The 19,061-nt window shown below is 40.4% G+C and overlaps 2 pseudogenes; both read right to left on the bottom strand.

Annotated features, from left to right (window-relative positions):
* Nucleotides 1–12,491: 12,491 nt before the first annotated feature.
* LOC101725936 (SERPINE1 mRNA-binding protein 1 pseudogene) lies at nucleotides 12,492–13,906 on the bottom strand (annotated as a pseudogene).
* A 404-nt stretch (nucleotides 13,907–14,310) lies between these two features.
* LOC147826372 (52 kDa repressor of the inhibitor of the protein kinase pseudogene) lies at nucleotides 14,311–16,251 on the bottom strand (annotated as a pseudogene).
* Between the last annotated feature and the right edge of the window lie 2,810 nt (nucleotides 16,252–19,061).

The raw sequence follows: 19,061 nt of genomic DNA, 5'->3' as shown, positions 1-19,061 counted from the left end.
CAATCTCCAGTCTTTTAAAGCACAAAATAAGAATAAAAGCTGGGAAAGTAAGAAAGAAAGAAAGAAAGAAAGAAAGAAAGAAAGAAAGAAAGAAAGAAAGAAAGAAAGAAAGAAAGAAAGAAAGAACACAAGCAAGCAAGCAAGAAAGAAAGAAAGAAAGAAAGAAAGAAAGAAAGAAAGAAAGGAAGAAAGAAAGAAAGGAACTGATAACAAATGCTGGTTTAGCTTTAGGGAAAAAGGTAACCTTCTTCATTGCTGGTGGGAGTGTAAACTGGTACAAATACTATGGAAATCAGTATGCAGATTCCTCAAAAAACTAAAGCTAGAGGGGACGGGGGATTTAGCTCAGTGGTTCCAGCGCCAGCTGCACGAGCACAAAGTTCCAAGTTTGATCCCTGGTACAAAAAAAAACCCCAAGAAACTAAAGCTAGAGTTTCCACTTGACCCAGTTGTTCCCTTTCTTGGTATCTTCTCAAAAGAGTTAAAAGCATCATACCACAGCGATATATGCATACCCATGTTTATAGCAGCACAATTTATAATAGCTACATCTTGGAAACAGCCTATATTCTCATCAACAGATGAGTGGATTAAGAAAATGTGTTTTTTATATACAATGAAGCACTACTCTGCCATAATGAAGGATCAACTTGAGTCATTTATAGGGAAATGGATGCACTTCAAGACCATAATCTTTTTTTTAATGTATTTATTGGTACATTTTAGGTATATAATATGTTTACATTTATCATTGGGTGCTTGTACCTGAACATGATGTATCTTAGTTCTTATTTTTTCCCCATTACCTGTGTGCCCTTCACCCCCTCCACCCTTCCCTATTTACATAGATTTTGGGGTTTTTTTTTCTTTTCTCATAATTTTTCCTTTCCCTTCTTCCCTTTCCCCTTCCCCTCCCACCACCCCTACACCTTTGGACCTTTTCCTGTTTCAAATTATCAGTTATTCATTTTAATCATTTTCATCCTTATTTACACTCTCAGTTTCTCACACTAGAGAAACTATTCAGTATTTACACATGGGTGTCCTATTTATTTCACTTAAGAGTATGGCTTCAATATACATCCATTTAGCTATAAATGACTCTAGTTTCTCATTCTTTATTGCTGAGTATTACTCCATTTTATAAAAAAAAACACCCCACATCTTCTTTATCCAGTTTCCAGGTGATGGGCACTTGGGCTGTTTCCAGGCTTTAGCTATTACAAACTGTGCCTCTATAAACATAGGTGCACATATATTGCTGTGGTATGATTCTTTTAATTCTTTGGGGAAGATACCCAGTAGGGAAATAGCTGGGTCAAATGGGACTTCTAAGCCTAGTTCTTTGAGGTATCTCCAAACTGATTTCCACAGTGGTTGCACCAGTCTGCACTCCCACCAACAATGGAGAAGTGTTCCTTTCTCTCCACACCCCCGCCAGCATTAGTTATTGGTTGATTTCTTGATAGCAGCCACTCTTTCTGGGGTGAGGTGGAATCTCAGTGTTGTTTTCATCTGCATCTCTCAAATGACAAGTGATGTTGAACATTTTTTCATATATTTATTTGCTGCTTTTACTTCTTTGAGAAATGTCTGTTCATTTCGGATGCCCATTTTTGAATTGGGTCTTTGAATTGGGGGGGTCTGATTGTTTTCAATTCTTTATATATTCTTGATAGTAGACCTTTGTCTGAGATACAGCTGCTAAAAATTTCTTCCCACATTGTAGGTTGTCTCTTAGCTCTGTTGGTAGTTTCTCTTGCAGTGCAGAAGCTTTTTAATATGATGAGATTCCAGTTGATTCTTTGTGCTAGCTCCCGTGCTACTGAGGGTTTGTTCATAAAGTCTTTTCCTATGCCAACATCATCAAGAGTTCTACCCTACTTATCTTCCAGCAAGTTTAGTGTTTCTGCAAGACCATAATCTTAAGTAAAATAAATTGGACACACAACTTTAAATATCACATTGCTTCTTTTGTGTGAGAAACGCAAATGGTAAATAAAGAGCATAATGGAGGCCAGCTATTGGGAAGTCAGAATAACATATTCAAATGTGAAGGGATATTAGGGTAGGGGGAAGGGAAGAAAGGGAAGAGGGAAAAAAGAGTGTAAAAGAAAAAAATGGAAACAAATCTTCTGCAAATGAGTAAAGGAACAAGAGTTGAAGTGAAGGGAGGGGAATGGGATAAAAAAAAGAATTAAACTGGGAGTAGTCATCCAGGCCTGTAAACCCAGCAATTGGGAGGCTGAGGCAGGAGGATTACTATGAGTTCAAGGCCAGCCTGGACCATATAGTGAGCTCAAGGATAGCCTGAACTACAGAACAAGACCCTGTCTCAAAAATAAAAAGTATTAACATATAATATGTACAGGTACAAATCCCTATGATGAATGTGATCAATATATATGACAAATATGTATGAATAAAAAAAATTTTAAACCCCAAAATTAATAAAGGCAATGTGCAGTATGATGCACACCTGTAATCCCAGCTGCTCAAGGAGCTGAGCCAGGAGGATCTCAAGTTTGAAGTAAGCCTGTGTAATTTAAGAATTAAAAATATTTTTTAAATAAGCTGTGTGTGTACAGTGGTGGAGCGCTTCCTTAGCATGCAGGAGGTCCTGGATTCAATTCCTTATACCACAAAATAAATAAATGACAATGAATATTCAAAGCTCATCATTTCCTAATTATTTTTCTACAGTGTACTATTATCTATGTTCTCAAACTTACTTATGTCTATTGTGTACTCTATCTTTGTATAAGGAGAGATATGAACTTCTCTTCCTAACTCTGTTCAGTAAAAATATGTTGGTAGCTTTCAACTGGCCATAGTAAGAATATTTACACAAATACTATAAAGCAGAATTTCTTGCCCCTTAGAGAGCTGGTTGTTAGACATTTACTAACACATGCCAGATAATACATAACTCAATGTTAGGTGTTACTCCTCAGTGTACAGTGAGGAGTAAATTACATTAAATGAAGTAGCATAATGAAAGCCAGGCTGAGAGTGACTGAGTGCAGTCTACATAGCCCTGCTACCTGTCAGCTGTGTGAACTGCGCAAGTTGCTTAATTTCTCTGGGCCTTGAGAGTGTAGAGGCAGACAGCACATCAGCCTCATAGGATCACATGAGAAGTGAGCAGACCTTGTTTAATGGAGCTTTGCACAGCATCAATATCACTAAATGCTGGTTAATATTTCTGTAACATAGTGACTCAGAACATTTGACATAGTAACATTTGCCTAACAATGCAGGGATTCAGTTTCTCCTCTGCAAAACAGGGATCAAGGTGCCACCCTTATTTGATGTTCTTACTGAGGAACCATTTTCTGTTGAAGCAGTGTACAAAGTCCTGTGGATGCACTACTCCCCTTGAACTTTGTCCAGAATTAAACTAAAAGAATGAGAATTCAGGATCATGTGCTCAGGTGCATGGGTCCATTCACAAGTCATGGGTAAAGTGTGGAAATCCCAGAGCCATGGGAATGTGAAGGACAGGGCAATAGGTAAGACTGACCCATGTATTTACTATGCAGCTCTTGTGTAAGAAAGGTAATTTCTATGACATCAGAGCCAGACAAATCATTGCAGACAATGCTAGCTCTACCTTTCAGGAGGCAGGAGCTGGGGTACAGCTCCATGGTAGATCATTTTCCTAGCATACAGGAGGCCCTGGGTATAATCCCCAGTACCAAAAAAAAAAAAAAAAAAAAAAACCATAAATAAGCCTAAACTTATCAGAAAACAGAGGAGCAATGTGTTAAAGTTAGGAATGACATTTGAAATTATTATCTCCTTAAAGACAGGACCACTTCTACTTCAATCAATAAAGCCATTTTGAGTCAGTGAGTCAGTCAGCATGGGGGTCCTTAAATCTCACATCTCAGGAATCTATTTTCTAAGCTTTGCATTTGTTTAAGAGGATTATATTTGAGCCAAAGGATAAAACAGGCATACCACATTGCATCAGTTCCCATTGGCCTGATTACCAGCTTAGTGGCATTTTAAGTGACAGCACATGATCCTTAGTCACAGGACATTTCTGCAGTTGACGATGTCAGTCAAGGAGTCAGAATTTTTCATTAGTCAGGGATGTTACTGTAGATCTAGATAGACCCTGAAAACCTGCAGGGGACAGAATGTAAGGTCCATCTTATAAGAGGAGGATGTAGGTCTCAGGGAAAGGGATCAAGAACCAGTTAGCATGTTATTCTTTTTAGAAAGAGTGTTCTTCATTATTTGAACAACTGAGCTAGCAAACCCCATTGTAAGGAAAACAGATCAGATGTGAATTCCAAAGGTTGAAAACAGATACTCACAGCAATGAAGGGTGTGGAAGGACAACACTGTTGGGAGTAAGAAGAGCATGCTCTTGGGAATGAGAAACTTTACCTTGAATTTTAAAACTCTTATCTATGTGGGCATGATGGTACATGGTTATGATTCCAGCTACTCAGGAGCTTGAGGAAGGGCTGGGGATGTATCTCAAGTGCTGCACCTGCCAAGCAAGTGCAAGGTCCTGAGTTCAATCCCCAGTACCAAAAAAAAAAGGAGCTTGAGGAGAAGTTCAATCCCTCCCCAGGGAAATCAGCAACTTATCATGACCTTGCCTCAAAATTTAAAAGTCAAGGGCCAGGGATTTAGCTAAATGGTTCCTCTGCCTGCCTTGCAAGCACAAGGATCCAAGTTCGATCCCTGATGCCAAAAAAAAAAAAAATTAAAAATCAAAAAAGGGCTGAGAATGTAGCTGAGTGGTAGAGCACTCTGGACTTCAATCCCAAATATCAGAAAAAAAATAGGCCTATAGGCAATCTTGGGAGTCTGTGCCAAGAATACCAACTATTAGGGAATTGAGGCCAGAGGACAGTTTGAAACTCCACTGTCTCAAAAATGAATAAATAAATAAAAGATAGAAAAATAAAAGTTCTCATTTTGACTCTGAAAATTACATAGGTATATGGCCTTGGACAAATCATGTTCCTTCTCCATGTTTCAGTTTCCTTATCTACAAAGTAAATGTTAGGATAAAAGGAAAAGAAGAAACAGAGGTATGAGCTCCACAGGATAGGCTTATTTCAGAACAAACCTGAGAGGGATGGCTCTGGCACTAGAGACCAGCCCAGCTGCTCTCCTACAGGATCTAGGGTCTTTTTTAGGGTCTTGGGGAAGGGGGAGTTCAGTGAAAAGGGGTTGTGGCTACCTGCCAAGAACAAAGTTTGAGAGAGCTCAGGTGATAATGGCTGCCCAAGGATGAGGCTTGGGAAAGTGCAGGGAGCAGTAGCTACTATCAATAGCAGGTTTGATAGTGTTATGAGTCCCCGGGTACAGCTGTGAGGTTTAGAAGGGTCTCTGATCAGGATGTTAGCTGTCAGATTCCTTCATTCCAGATTCTACGGTTAGAAAAATGGGCAGTGTATCTTTTCCTTAACCACTGCCTGCTGCTTAGGGGCAGCAATTGTTGGGGTTTCAGCTGGACTGAAGAAAAAGACCTGTATTGATGTGGTCATTGGCTACTGCCTGTAAATTGGTTGTAATACTTTTGGTGAGAAACCTTTGAAACTGATTAGGCTTGGCAATGATAAACAGGCTAGTAAAAAAAGGAGAACAGGTAGGATAAAGGATAAAGAATCCAAGATAGATTAGTGGACCTCCACGAATCCCATGAACTCAGGGGGTCCTGAGACATTTGTTATATAACCTGGATCTTGGTGTCTGTGTCCTGCAGAGCTGCAGTTACATTATCATGATTATCTGGACTAAAAGTACAAGATGTTGTAGGAAGCATGTTGTATGTGCCCCCTTGGGCAGACTTTGCATGGGGGCAATGGATCCCAGGTACTTTTACAATTGTTCTATCTGCATGATTCCTGGGAGTTTGGAAGTCTCTAGGAGAGAATAAACAAATGAACACTAGAATGGAAAGGCATATTGAGGAAGGAGTCACATCCAAACACTGTTCTTAAGGGACTGGAATATCAATTGTAACCAGCTGGCTTCTAGACCTGTCTGTAGCCAGCAGCTGGCATCAGGGGTCAGTGATTGGAGCCCCCTTTTTATGTTGGCCTATATTACTATTACCTTAATATGTTTTGGGTTATACTGTACTTTTCTGCTGGGTTAAAGTTAAAGTGAGAACTGTGCTAATTGAAATTAACCTTTTGATATATCAAGGTCAATTAAGTCTCCTCAGGTATTACTTTTGGGGCTAGAGTCAGAGCCTCTTGGCTCTTTCAGTTTTTCTTCTGTAGAATGTATCATCTGCCAAGATGCACCACGGTCTGTGCTAGACCACGTGGCTCTCTTGGAGAGTATGTGAACTCTTTTTTTTTTAAGTGACCCTCCTTTCATCATAATGTACACTGGTCAACTTGGGTCATCTGTGGTCCAAAAATCTCCTTGCTCAGGAGGTTGGGTGACTCACCAAAGTTGTAGTGTCCTGTAGAAAGATTCCCTCAAGTCCTGAGTCTTGTTGACCTTGACAGGCCAGGGCCAAAATATTGGCTGTCCTCTTAGCCTAGTTACCCTTTTTAGTTCTCTCCCAAACCTCAGTTGTTGAACACCCAGCAAGAGCAGATCAGTTACAGCAGCAGTACAGTGGGAGCAGTTAATTTTATGATCTTATCTAGATATCCAGCCTATCATATAGCTTTAAATCTGGAGAAGACAAAACCAAAGAGCCAGTTAAGTATGTATGGGTCAAACAATGAGATCACCAAAACTATTATTAACAAGGCCAACAATTGTTTTCACCAGGAAGAGCAGTGATGACCTCCCACAAAGAGCATAAGGGAAAGGTCTAGGGAGCTTTAGAATCTGACATGGCATTAACCTGTCATCTAACATCTTGAACATCTATCAAGATGTTAGCAGAAGGATCAGAAATGTACATGTAACATTTAACTTTTATAGCTAAGTTCCTTCTTGTGCTGCTGTTAGGATGTGTAAGGCCTGGGTCTTCTTAAGAAGCTGGTAAAGGGGGCCTGGCCTTTTTGGTATATCCTAGAATCTAAATTTTATAAAACTCAGTCATCCTCAGAATGGCTTTCAGCTTTTAGATATGTTTTGGCAAGAAGTCCAGAATGGATTGAGCTCTCTCTAAAGTTAGCATCTTTTTACCCTGAGACATGAATGGCCCTAAATAGGAGACCTGGGACTGGCAGATTTGGGCCATCTCCTGGGACACTTTATAACCAAGAAGTTAGAGAGGGACTCAGTTCCCTCTTGTAACCGGGTCTCTGTGTCCCCATAGAGCATCAAATCATCTACATACTGTGAGAGTGTGATGTCCTCTTTTTTTATTTTGGCAGTTCTTGTGCTAGGATTAGGCCAAACAGATGGGGGCTATCTCCAAATCCCTGGGGAGGATTGTCCTGGTCAATTATGCCACCCCCATAAATGGATTTTCAAAGTCAAAGAGATTTTTGCTCTCGGGTGCCAAGCTAATACAAAAGAAAGCATCCTTAAAATCTAAGACAGAAAAGCAACTGGCTGAGGCTTGAATCTGTATCAGTGAAGTATAGGGATTGAGCATGACCAGATGTAGAGGTACCATAACCTCATTAATGAGGCACAGGCCCTGGACCAATCTTCATTTATTAGGCCCCTTTCTGAGTCTGATGATAGGAATATCATAAGGGCTAACAGCCTCTCTTAAGAGTCTGTTTAAGGGTCTAGGGATTTAGCTCAGTGGTGCTGCTGTCTACCTTGCAAGTGCAAGGTCCTGAGTTTGATCTCTGGTACCAAAAAAAGAAAAAAAGTCTGTTTAAGTAGTCCTTGGACTATAGGCTTTAGTCTTTTTTTAAATAGATAACAATTATAAAGTTTTACAAACAAAATGTTATCAATGACCACATAGCATTCTAGCATAACAATCATGATAACATTATTATCTTTGAGACACATTTAAATGCCCATCTTAGTATAGAATAGCTCTCTACTCAATTATCTTTATCTAATTACAAGACATTAAATGATATAAGGAAACTTTCACCTAATTTGTTATCTTTTTATAGGCTGTCATTGAAGAATGTACCTGTCTATAGATGTACCTTGTAAGTTATTAATGTCCAACCCTTAATTTTAATTTTTTATTTATTTATTTTTTTGTACCAGGGATTGAACTTGGAACTTGTGCTTGGGAGGCAGGGGCTGGAACCACTGAGCTAAATCCCCAGCTCCAATGCTTAATTTTTAGTGTGACATTGTGTGGACTGTTCAGTACCTGAGAACCTCTAAGTGTAGGCACACACACACAACATACACATCACATAAGCTTTGAAAAAAAGAAAATTACCATTTGGCTGGTCGTCTCATGTTGACTTGTTATGTACCTCTCATCACAAGTATCTGGAACACAAGTACGAGAAAGGCAGATATCTAAGTCTAAAAGAAAAACTTAACACCATAAACAATTTTAACTTACAGACCTGTCAGTATAATGAGACTTTTAGTTTTGTATCCTTGAAGACCTGTACACCTGGAAAGCATGAATACACTTAGTACATCATGAAAACACCAATAATGGGTATCACAGCTATGAAGAAACCTTTGTCTATTAATTTAGTTTTGTACCAAAAGCATCTTTTAATAAGAAAAACTTATTGTTTTATTCACAGAGAACTTAACCCTTTTGATGATAACCAATGTAAACATATTATAACATACTTAGCAGTGTTTATTGGGGTGTCTCTCATAAAACTATGGAAATTTCTGGGGGTCTCATTAGTGAATAAAGACCAGAATAATTATTTTCTGGGCAGCTGCTCCTTCATTCACCAAGGGGAGTCTTGTCCAGTAGTCCTCTCAAGCCTAAGGGATCCCCATCTTGTTAGCAAATTTTTTCAGATGACTTATGAAAACCAGATCATAACAATTGACACATTATTTTTGACCAATGAGAGACTCCCAAGTTATTGTACACAGACAGCAATAGGCATTGTATTGTAAAACCAGTCTTGATATCATCTTGATTGGCTGGCAATCTGGGTGGAAGCATGTCCTTAATTTTGATGACACTTGTTCTATCTATAAGTCATCTTAAGCTGTAGACATAAATACTTTAACCTATATAATCTGTTTTTTAATGGAAATCTCAAAAAGGACCAAACAAAGAAAAAGAAATTGTTGAGCTCAAACAAAGCAGATTTATGAGGGTTTGTAAAAATAGTGATGAAGGTTCCTCCCCCCGTTAATTTGCCCCAATTTACTGGCTTACTTTTGTTGTTTTTAGCCCTTCCTTTTGGCAAATAGACCCAATTGAAATATAGCATAATTTAGATCCCCCTTGTAGGGCCTTATTTATGGGGTGGGTAGAGCAATTTTTGAGAGACAGAGATACGCACACACACACATACAAACACACACATGGTGGGGGGTCTTGGGGATAAGGGACCTCTTGTTACTTGATGCTTCAATGAAGGTAATTATCAAGATCACAAAGAATTTGGAAATTAAATGTGACAAATTTAGGTCACTGGCTGAATAAAATATGAGATGTTTAGGCCAAATATCCCCTTTTAAACTGGGGGAGGGGGGGGAGAACTTTTAGAAGGCAACCTAAAGATGTGTCTGCCCTCACTGCTCCAATCTCTCTGGAAGTCCACCACAGAGCTGGGGCCTGTGGGACACCCTGGAGTTCTGGGATGGAGCTACTGGATGCTCCTGGGAGAAGCTGGGGGCCAATCTTATCAGTCCTGGGCTGGATAATGAAGTGTCTGGTGTTGAGTGGAGGGTTAGCAGGAAACCTCCTGGAGCTCATAAGGAAAAGAGAGAGGGAGGGAGAGGGGGGAGAAAACAGGAATGGGGGCCCCACTGGAAAGTGGTAGGGCCACAAAAGGAAGAGTAGTCCCTTCGACCCTGCACCATACAGGCCATCAAATGTTAGGAAAAAAGGAAAAGAAGGAACAGAGGCATGGCTCCACAGGACAGGTTTATTTCAGAACAAACCTGAGAGGGATGGCTCTGGCACTAGAGACCAGGACAGCTGCTCTCCTGTGGGCTATGGGGTCTTTTGTAGGGTCCTGGGTAGGAGGGAGTTCATTGAAAGGTGTTTGTGGCTACCTGCCATGGACAAGGCTTGTCCCACCAGGAGGCTTCCTTGGACAAGCTCTAAATCCTTTCCCAGTTCTTTCTGGCAGATGATTAACACCTGATCCCCTGGAAGTTCTCACAAGCTACAAGGACAAGGCTCCCTCACAAAGTGCCAAGATCTTCACTTCTTAGAAGAGCTACTGCCTGAAGTACATGTTTTGGATCTCTCAGGCAGGAGTCCACTCACCCTCTGCTAGGTGGTGTCTTTCCCACAGTTTCAGTTTACCATAGGCAGCCCACACTTCTCATTGACTGGTGAGAAAATGACTCAATGCATCAACATCTGCTTTCTGATGCTTTTCTTCTTCTTTTTTTTTTTCTTCATTTTTTATTGTTGTTGGTTTTTGTTGTTGTTTTGGTTTGGTTTTTTTTTTTTGTACAGGGATCAAACTCATGACCTTGCACTTATGAGGCAGGTGGCAGCACCACTGACCTAAATCCCTGGCCCCTGTTGTTTTGTTTTTATGAGACAGGTCTCACTGTGTAGTTCAGGCTGGCCAAGACTAATCCTCCTGCCTCAGCCTCCCCAGTGCTGGGATTACAGGTGTTTAACAGTATGCCAAGCTTGAATCTCACTGACATGTGACATCTGATTTGGTGGTTTAAAGCAGAATAAAATGGTTTTTTTAAACAATGCTATACTTCATTATTATTAACTTGAGAATTTCTGAAGGCAGAGATTGACTTTTAAGGCTTGGCATTCCCAGCTTCCCAATCTGACCACCAGCAGGAGGTCTGTAAATGTTTCTCACTGAAGGAAGGAAGAGCTGGTTTCCAGTCCTTTTGTTTGACTTCTTCTCCAGTGGCAACAGTTTGGTTTTATTAAGCCCCTAAAGCAAGCTTTATTTTCCCATCACAAAGAGTTTTATTAGGAGATTCACCTCAGTCAAAACATACAGAAGTCAGGGCATCCTGGACATCTTAGGAACTCACACTAGGAGCTGGGTCACTAATAGGGCCCTTTGTCTCTCTGTTTGTCTATTTTTTCTCTATTTATCTATTTTAGCCTCTACTTACATAAGGGTAAATACATGTTTACATCTATTAAACATGTTTTTTTAATAGTAATTTTTTTCGGATGGTGCTGCTGTTCCAACTTTATAAAGTAAAGCTATCTGCTTTCCAAATTCCAAAAATGAAAATATCATCCCACCTCACCATACTAACCAGTGCCCTTCAGGTTTTTTTCAGAACAAAGTTAAAGGGTTGCTAATTACAGTTGTACCTTTTGATCTGAGGATCTTTCACACAAAAACCATACCAAGGCCAGGAACTTACTGTAAAAGTTTAAATATTTTGAATTAGCCAAATCAGTTTATTCTACCACCCTGCTGGAGGGGGAGCAACCCACACCCATAGAACTAATTCACCTGACAGGATGTGCATATCAACAGGAAGGAGCTTAAACAACTTCTACCAATAAGGTGTCTGGTTTGGCTTTAGGATGAGAAAGTTACACATTTTAAAGTAAATACAGTTGAACTTTTCAACCAGGTATAATTTGAACCTAATGAACCATAGAAGAGTAAGAACTAATAAACCAATGTGCTTTGAATTTTTTCAAGTACTGATATTTCTTTATATAAAGATCTGGCGAATATAACAGCTATCATGAGAAGTGAAAAAAGATTCCCCCCTCCAAAATGAAAATATTAAAACTAAGTTAAAGGCCAAGCATAGTGGTATACCACCTATAATCCCAGTACTGAGGAGGCTGAGGCAGGAGGATAGCTGTGAGTTTGAGGCCAGCCTGGACTATATAATGAGTTCAAGGCCAGCTTGAACTACATAGTGAGACCTTGTCTTTAAAAAAAAAAAACTAAGTAAAAATAAGTACAGTAGTTAGTATTACACATAGCATAAAACCTGACAAATCAAAATTTACATGCCCCAGTTGACCACGTGTGAAAATGCAAAGCAGGTTTTAAAACCAATAGTATGTCCAATATTTAAAACCGGTTTGTAATTAAGGGAACACCTAAATCCTTAATTAAAAAGCACAAATGAAGTGAAAACTTTTAGACTGGCCCACACTGTTCATACCAATATTTCAAGTTTGGAAATGCATATATGCAAGTAGCAATACAAAAGCATTCATGAGGCATACATAACCTCTGAAAATTATGAGAACATCCCTGCTACCAACATATTTCTAAATACAAATCTACCAAATTTGTTACTTCTGTGTAGCAAGAGAAGTTCACTTTCAGATGAGATCAAGTGTGCTCAGGGCAGTACGGCCAGACAGAAGTCCACTTTCAAAACAGATAAAATTCAGTCTTTAGGTGTGCATGGTATGAATGACAGTGTTGGGCTGTTTGTTTTTTTTTAATTTCTTAGTTGTTTGGGACCCTTAAGCATGCACAAAGCTTGGAACAAGAGGCTCTGCTGGGGAGCTAGGGTTGTTTCCTAGCATCCAGGTAAGCCAGAGCTGGGAAGGCCTCTGGGTCATCCACATGGGGGCAGAAGCACTCAACTTGTAGCTCCTGTTGCCACAGTTTGGACACCTCCATGCCATATCCATGTCATCTTCCCCTGCCACCCTGTCCTGGGCAGCCTCGGTCTCCAAAATTGATTCCAGCTGAGATGCCATATCATTCTCTGGCTTCCAGATGATAGTCCTCACAGAATCTTCAGCAAGAACCTCTTCACTCTTGGATTTATGAAGAACAAATTTCTTCTTCCCCTGCCCATCAGCATCTACTTTTTCCCAGTCTTTATTTTGGGTTGCCTTCCACTCATCCACAGTCATCTCTTTTGGGCCCTCTTCAACTTCGTTCTTTTTATTTTCAGTGTCTGCCATGGGGTGCTCTTCCCCTTCAGGTATTTCTCAGTCATTTTTCATTGATCCAAGTCAATTCATTCATCTTTGACAGTTCCCCAGTTGTGAGATCTACTCCTTCTTTGACATCATGGTTCAGGACGCTGTAAAGTGAAAAAGATCTATCATGCCCACTATGCCTATCAAATTGACACTTGCCAAGAGAATCAAACCTCCTCAGCCCATCCCATGTCCACAGCCACTTCGCCCTCTTCCAAGACCCCCACACCCTTGGACGGGCCAGTCAATACTGAGTAATCAACTGAAAACTGTCCTCTTTCACCATTTATTTTTTTAGATAAGGTCTCACTCTGTAATTCAGGCTGGCCTTGGACTCACTATGTAGCCCGGGCTAGCCTCAACTCACCATGATCCTCCTGCCTCAGCTTCTTCTTCTTCTTCTTTTTTTTTTTTTTTTTTTAACAAAATTCACATTTTATTTAGATTGAAATAAACTATACAAAATTTTCTTCACCAAAAATAACAGCAATATTTTGTGTATTATTTCTAGATTAAATTACAAAACATTCATTTTGTAGATTTTCAGTTTTGCTTATAGATCAAGATGAGGCAGTAGATAAGAGTCATGGAAAAAGACAAGAAAACAGACAAGTCAGTTGCCTGTATGGATGGCCTCTGATTCTGCCTTGATGATGAAGCAGAAGTGTTCAACATTTACCTGCTAAGAAGCATATGAAGATGTAGGTTCCACAAAGGAATGTAAACAGCAACAAACAGATGTGGAACAATAATGGCAAGCTCTTCCATTCAAGCTTTAACTGTAATCTCTTCTTTCAAGTTCATTTAATAAAGACAAAATCTACATTGAAATCTGGTAGGCTCATAAACTTCTCTTCAGTAATTCCCTTAACTGCCCATTAGATTTTTAATAACCTACTTAAAACTCCTACTAATCACAGGTCAATGATGGCCTTCACTATAACATTTTATAAGATGCATTCTTTTCCCCCACACCACTTCAAAATTCATTTCTTCAAAAACTGACAACTCAATACTTCAAAGTGGATCCACAATGACACTGTGTTGTCTAAAGTGACTTAATTAAAACAATTCCATAATGCCACCACCAGAGGTCACATCCAAGTGAAGTGTGGCACTTACAATGCCATCTTCTGCCTCTTTTTTTTTGGTACCAGGGAACAAACTTGGGACCTTGCACTTGCGAGGCAGGCGGTGGAACCATGGAGAAGAACAGACAGGTTTCAGGTGCACGAGGGTTCAGAGGGGCCATTTAAATATGGAGATTATCAATGGGTAATATATTCAATGACAGGCCTGTGGGCTAACATATTCAGCGATTAGGTGGCCTACATACCCCTTATAGCTTTTCTTTCAAATAGCAAATATAAGAAAAAGCCCATTGTAAAAATCTCTTAGGTATTTTCAACAGTTTCTGAATTATCTGTAGGAAGCTCTGATTTAGTTGTATATAGTTTAATATATGTGTCCACCATTAAATCCAGATCATGTTTTATATCAAAATTTATATTAAGCAAACCAAGTTACTTGACCTTTGGTCTGTCAAAGTGTTCCTCAAGTATGCTTTGAGATGCTTTCATCCATTTTCATAGCACTCATTCTCAACTTTCATCATAGGAAGTATACACAGGACCTTGAGCAAGGCATACATGTTAGAAAAAAACTTAATGTCAGGCAGATGGAGGGCTTCATAAATGGTAGATGGAAGCTCCATGTCTTGCCCTCTGTGTTTCCATTTGATTCTCCAACAATGAAGTTCAGCTGAGAATGTATCAGGATTGGGTAAGTCTCTTCTGTACATGTCAGCATGATGTTCCTCTGATGTGTTGAATTTGAGCTGTCCCACGACTGAGGGTACCAGAGATAAGCATTTAAGAGCTTTGAGATGCTGTTCTGAGAATACATCCTTAAGTTCCTGAATAATGTGCTCCACTGTTGGGACACTCAGGGTTTCTTTATAGTAACTCTCAGAGGTTAACTGAGATTCCAGGTTACCTTGTTGAGCCCTATAAAATTTACCAGGGAGTTTCGTTTGGTTGTCAAATTTGTGGCTTCATCAAACCAAAACTCATGATAAACTTCAATATTTTCCATCACTTCATTAAGTGAGTGTAATACAGCAGTCAAGCTACTGGCTGCAAAGAAGACATCAGAAGTTTGTCCCTGGAGATTTTTCCCAAAGGCCCTTGTAAAAGGTAAGACATTTTAAAGAAAACAATGGTAACAACAAAATCAAAATCTGTTATTGCACTACAGAGTACAAATGCTCGGCCAGCTATACAGTTATTCTACCTAATATTTGTGTCACTATTTATACCATCTAAACATAAAACAAGTGTTTGCAGGAGGCCCACTAAAACTTCAAAAGCATCATGCCTGCCTGTCCACTGAGAATGACATACTTCCTTCAATTCTTCACCCCTTTCTTCACTGTTCTGGAAAATAACTGAAATTACATTGTCAAGTTCTAAAAGTCATTGTGGTGATTGATAGAAAAAAGAACAAACTTCCTCAGTTGTTCCCAATGCAACTGATGCCCCCACCACAGGCACTGATTTTGCCAACCACATGTTTAAGACACAGAAGAGCACAGTGTGTAGATAGCTTGGGGATTTTTTTCTAGAAGTCTAGAAGCAACAACTTTCATTTTAGAAGAAAATCCACTGGACACAATGTAAGCCTGGCCATGACAATACTCCATATTTAGTTCTCACTTCTCAGTTATTGTAGTGTGAAATTTCACAGCCAAAATTTTCACATCAGCTTCATAAGGCAGGAAGCCCACAAACTCCTCTCTCAGGTTATGAGATTCATCAACAAACCTCACCAGGACCGGTAAGTGCTCTTCCCCCGCTATGTCCACAGCATCATCAGTGACGATGGAAAAGAAGCATGAGTCTCTCACTTCCCTGAGGGTTTCTTCCCTAATACAGCTCTCACAGATCTCTAGCATCTGTTTCTGCTGTGTTTTTGAACAGAACACTGTGTTAACGGCTGTGGTCTCAAAGTGCTTTCTCAGAACCTCTTCTCCAGAATTTATCCAGCACTCCAAGAAAGCTTGAAAGTTATCAGGCATAAAGAGACCTTCGGGATTTCATCGGTCTCATGCCCATCCAGAGGTATGTTTTGTTTTCCCATAAGAATCAAAATTTCAAATAGAGACTTTAAGCATTGTTTTCTTTGTCTTCAAGCTTTAAAGGTAAAATGTCTTCATCTTGTTCATCCCCCTGACTTTGGCACTGGGATTCTGAGCATTGTTATTGTTTGTTTCTTAATGCATCTGTTTCTGTTCAGAAGTTTCATCATTTTTTTTTCTATTTCAGTGTCCTGATTTCCTCTTCACTCAGTTCTTTTATTTGTTTTTGGTGTCTACTATGTGGATTGTTCAAATGACTGGTAAGATCAAATATTGTTGGTATTGCATTGTCTCAAAGAATGGTCCTATATGGACTCTCCCAATGGCTTTACAAGTATCTGCTTCAATTAATTTTGAGGAATAAAACAACCCAATCATTCTTTAGTTTTCTGATGCCTCTGCAAAATGTATAGTTCTGCAGATCATAGAGGTCTCAAAGTGTTTGGCGCACAACCGATGATAATGTCTATTTAGCTGATCAGGTGTTTTATCTTCTAAATCTGCTCTCCTACAATTCTCCACCCACTTCTGGCATCCGGCCGGTTCCCGCGGAAACCTGAAGAAGTCCAGGTGGGACTGCGTGCTCTTCCGCGTGCAGTTGGGGGCCACGCAGAGTCGCCCCTCTGCTGGCAGGCCCAGTCCTCCCCTCCCCGCCTCCTCCGGGCAGCCCACCAGAGGGGAGCCAGGCCAGCCCGCGGCTCTGCAGGACCGGCGTGGGGGGGGGGGGGCAGGAGTGCCAGGAGCAGGAGGGGCGCGGTCCGAGGCCGGCCTGGGGACATGGCTCCACAGTGCTGTAAGCGGCTGGGACGATTTATCGCCGCTGCCACCTCTGCTGCACCTCCCGCCCGCCCCCTGCCTCAGCTTCTTTTTTTTCTTTTTTTCTGCCTCAGCTTCTCAAGTGCGGGACCCTCGCTATCTCCGAGCCGCCGCCGCGTTTTAGCTCCACCTGCTGGCTGCATGGTGCACTCCAGGGGCTTCTCCTGCTGAGTTGGGAGCTTTCAGCATAGACACATTAGTTCAAAATACCTCGGGTGGGCGCTGACAAGGTCCAGGCAGGTGGCCTGCTCTGCTGATGTGCTGCGGAAGACGGAATTAGGAGCCCAAGGAAATTAATAACTCGTGTTCTTCGCGCTGCTTTGGGGCCAAAAATATGCTGTGGAACAGAAGTACTGGAATAGACCTTTCAGATTTTTTAAAAGTTCATTATTATTTTTAATAGTTGCTTGTAAGACAAGGTAAAGATATTTGTCGAAATAAAGTTTGGGTTGAGAAATATTTTTTATAAATAATTTACATAGCATATAATAGAACTAGTGTCTGAGGAGTGTAAATACTTGGAACAGTCCAGACGTGTATAAGGATGAAAATAGAAATCATTATCTCCACCCTTGTCTTCAAGCTTTCTTCCTTAAAGATCATCACTGTTGCCAGGTGTGTAGTGCACAACCCTAATCCCAGCTATTTGGGAGGCTGAGGCAGGAGGATCACAAGTTCAAAGCTACGCTGGGCAACTTAGTGATGACCCTATGTCACAATAAAACTTTAAAGGGGTCTAGGGATGTAGCTCAGTGCCTGCCTAGCATGAGTGAGGCCGTGAGTTCAATCCCTAGTACTGGAAGAAGAAAAAAAAGATAATCACTATTGACAGTTTGATGAGATCTTCAAAAAAAAAAGTAGTGAGACCAGCTGTCTATTTGATTTTAAGTATGTGAAGATAATACCAACTCAAAAAAAATTAGTTGTGAGAAGCTAAAACAGGAGGATTATAAATTCTAGCCCAACCTAAACAACTTATTGATTTGGGGAGACCCTGTTTCAAATTATAAAATGAGAGCTAAAGAAAAGACTGGAGATATTGCTCCATATGAAGGCCCTGGCTCAATCCCCACTACCACAAAATAAATAAATAATAATGATAGTAATAATAATAGCAAAACAATAGATCAAGTACTTGTTTATGTCAGATATCATTAAACCCAGGGAATTAAACCCAGGGTCTTTGCACCGACCTACATTCCCAGGACTTTTTATCATTTCCCTTTGAGATAGGGTCTTATTAGGTTGCTAAATTGCCCAGGCTGTGCTCAAATTTGCCATTCTCCTGCCTCAGCCTCCCAGAGTGCTGGGATTAGAGGAATGCTACCACACTCAGCTCCAAATGCTTTCTATAGACCATGTTATTGAATTATCTTTTTATTGTGTATATGGTTTTTATTTGTTTGTTTATTTGTAGTGCTAGGGATAAAATTCAAGGCCTTGTGTATGCTAGGTAAGTGCTCTGTCACCGAGCTATATCTCCAGCCTCCCATTATTTTCATTATTTTTTTCTATGGATGAGAGAGAGAGAGAGAGGAGACTATCTATTTGGGAACTGCTGAGCTTTCTGCACATTTTTCTCATACATGTACAAACACATATTATATGTGTTTTAGGGTTCTCCAGAGGAAGAGAACCTAAGCATATATAATTATAAGAGGGGGTTTATTAGGTTGGCTTACATGATCTGAGGTTAGATACTTCTAATCTGTAGGCTGGAGAGACAGGGAAAGTAGTAGGTGCTAAGGCCAGGCAGCTGGAAGCCTCAAAACAAGAGGTCTCCATGATGCAGGCCCTGTCTACAGCTGAAGGCCTTGGAAGCCTCCGGGATAGTGGCTGGTGCAAATCTGCACTCAAAGGCTGAAGAATCTGGAGTTTGATGTCCATGGGTGATGACAGCAGCAAAAAATGCACCAAATCGTGTGTGTGTCTGAGCTTCCCCATCCTGCTTTTGTTCCATCCGGGCCATTGGATGTTGCCACCTACAATCAGGGCCAGATTTCCCCACTCTGTTTGCTGACCAGCACATCAGTCAACTCTAGAAACACCAGCATGGGCACACTCAGGAATGGGCTGTTCCAAGGGTTTTGTGTGTGTGTGTGTGTGTGTGTGTGTGTGTGTGGCTTTGCCAATTTTCTAGGTGTCTCTCAATCTAGTCAAGCTGACTACTAAAGTTAACCATCACAGTGTGTA

Source organism: Heterocephalus glaber, unplaced genomic scaffold (assembly GCF_053883595.1).
Source record: "Heterocephalus glaber isolate CG9 unplaced genomic scaffold, H.glaber_assembly_v1.0 deba00001472, whole genome shotgun sequence".
Lineage (NCBI taxonomy): Eukaryota > Metazoa > Chordata > Mammalia > Rodentia > Bathyergidae > Heterocephalus > Heterocephalus glaber.
This window is presented reverse-complemented; position numbering and strand designations above follow the sequence as displayed.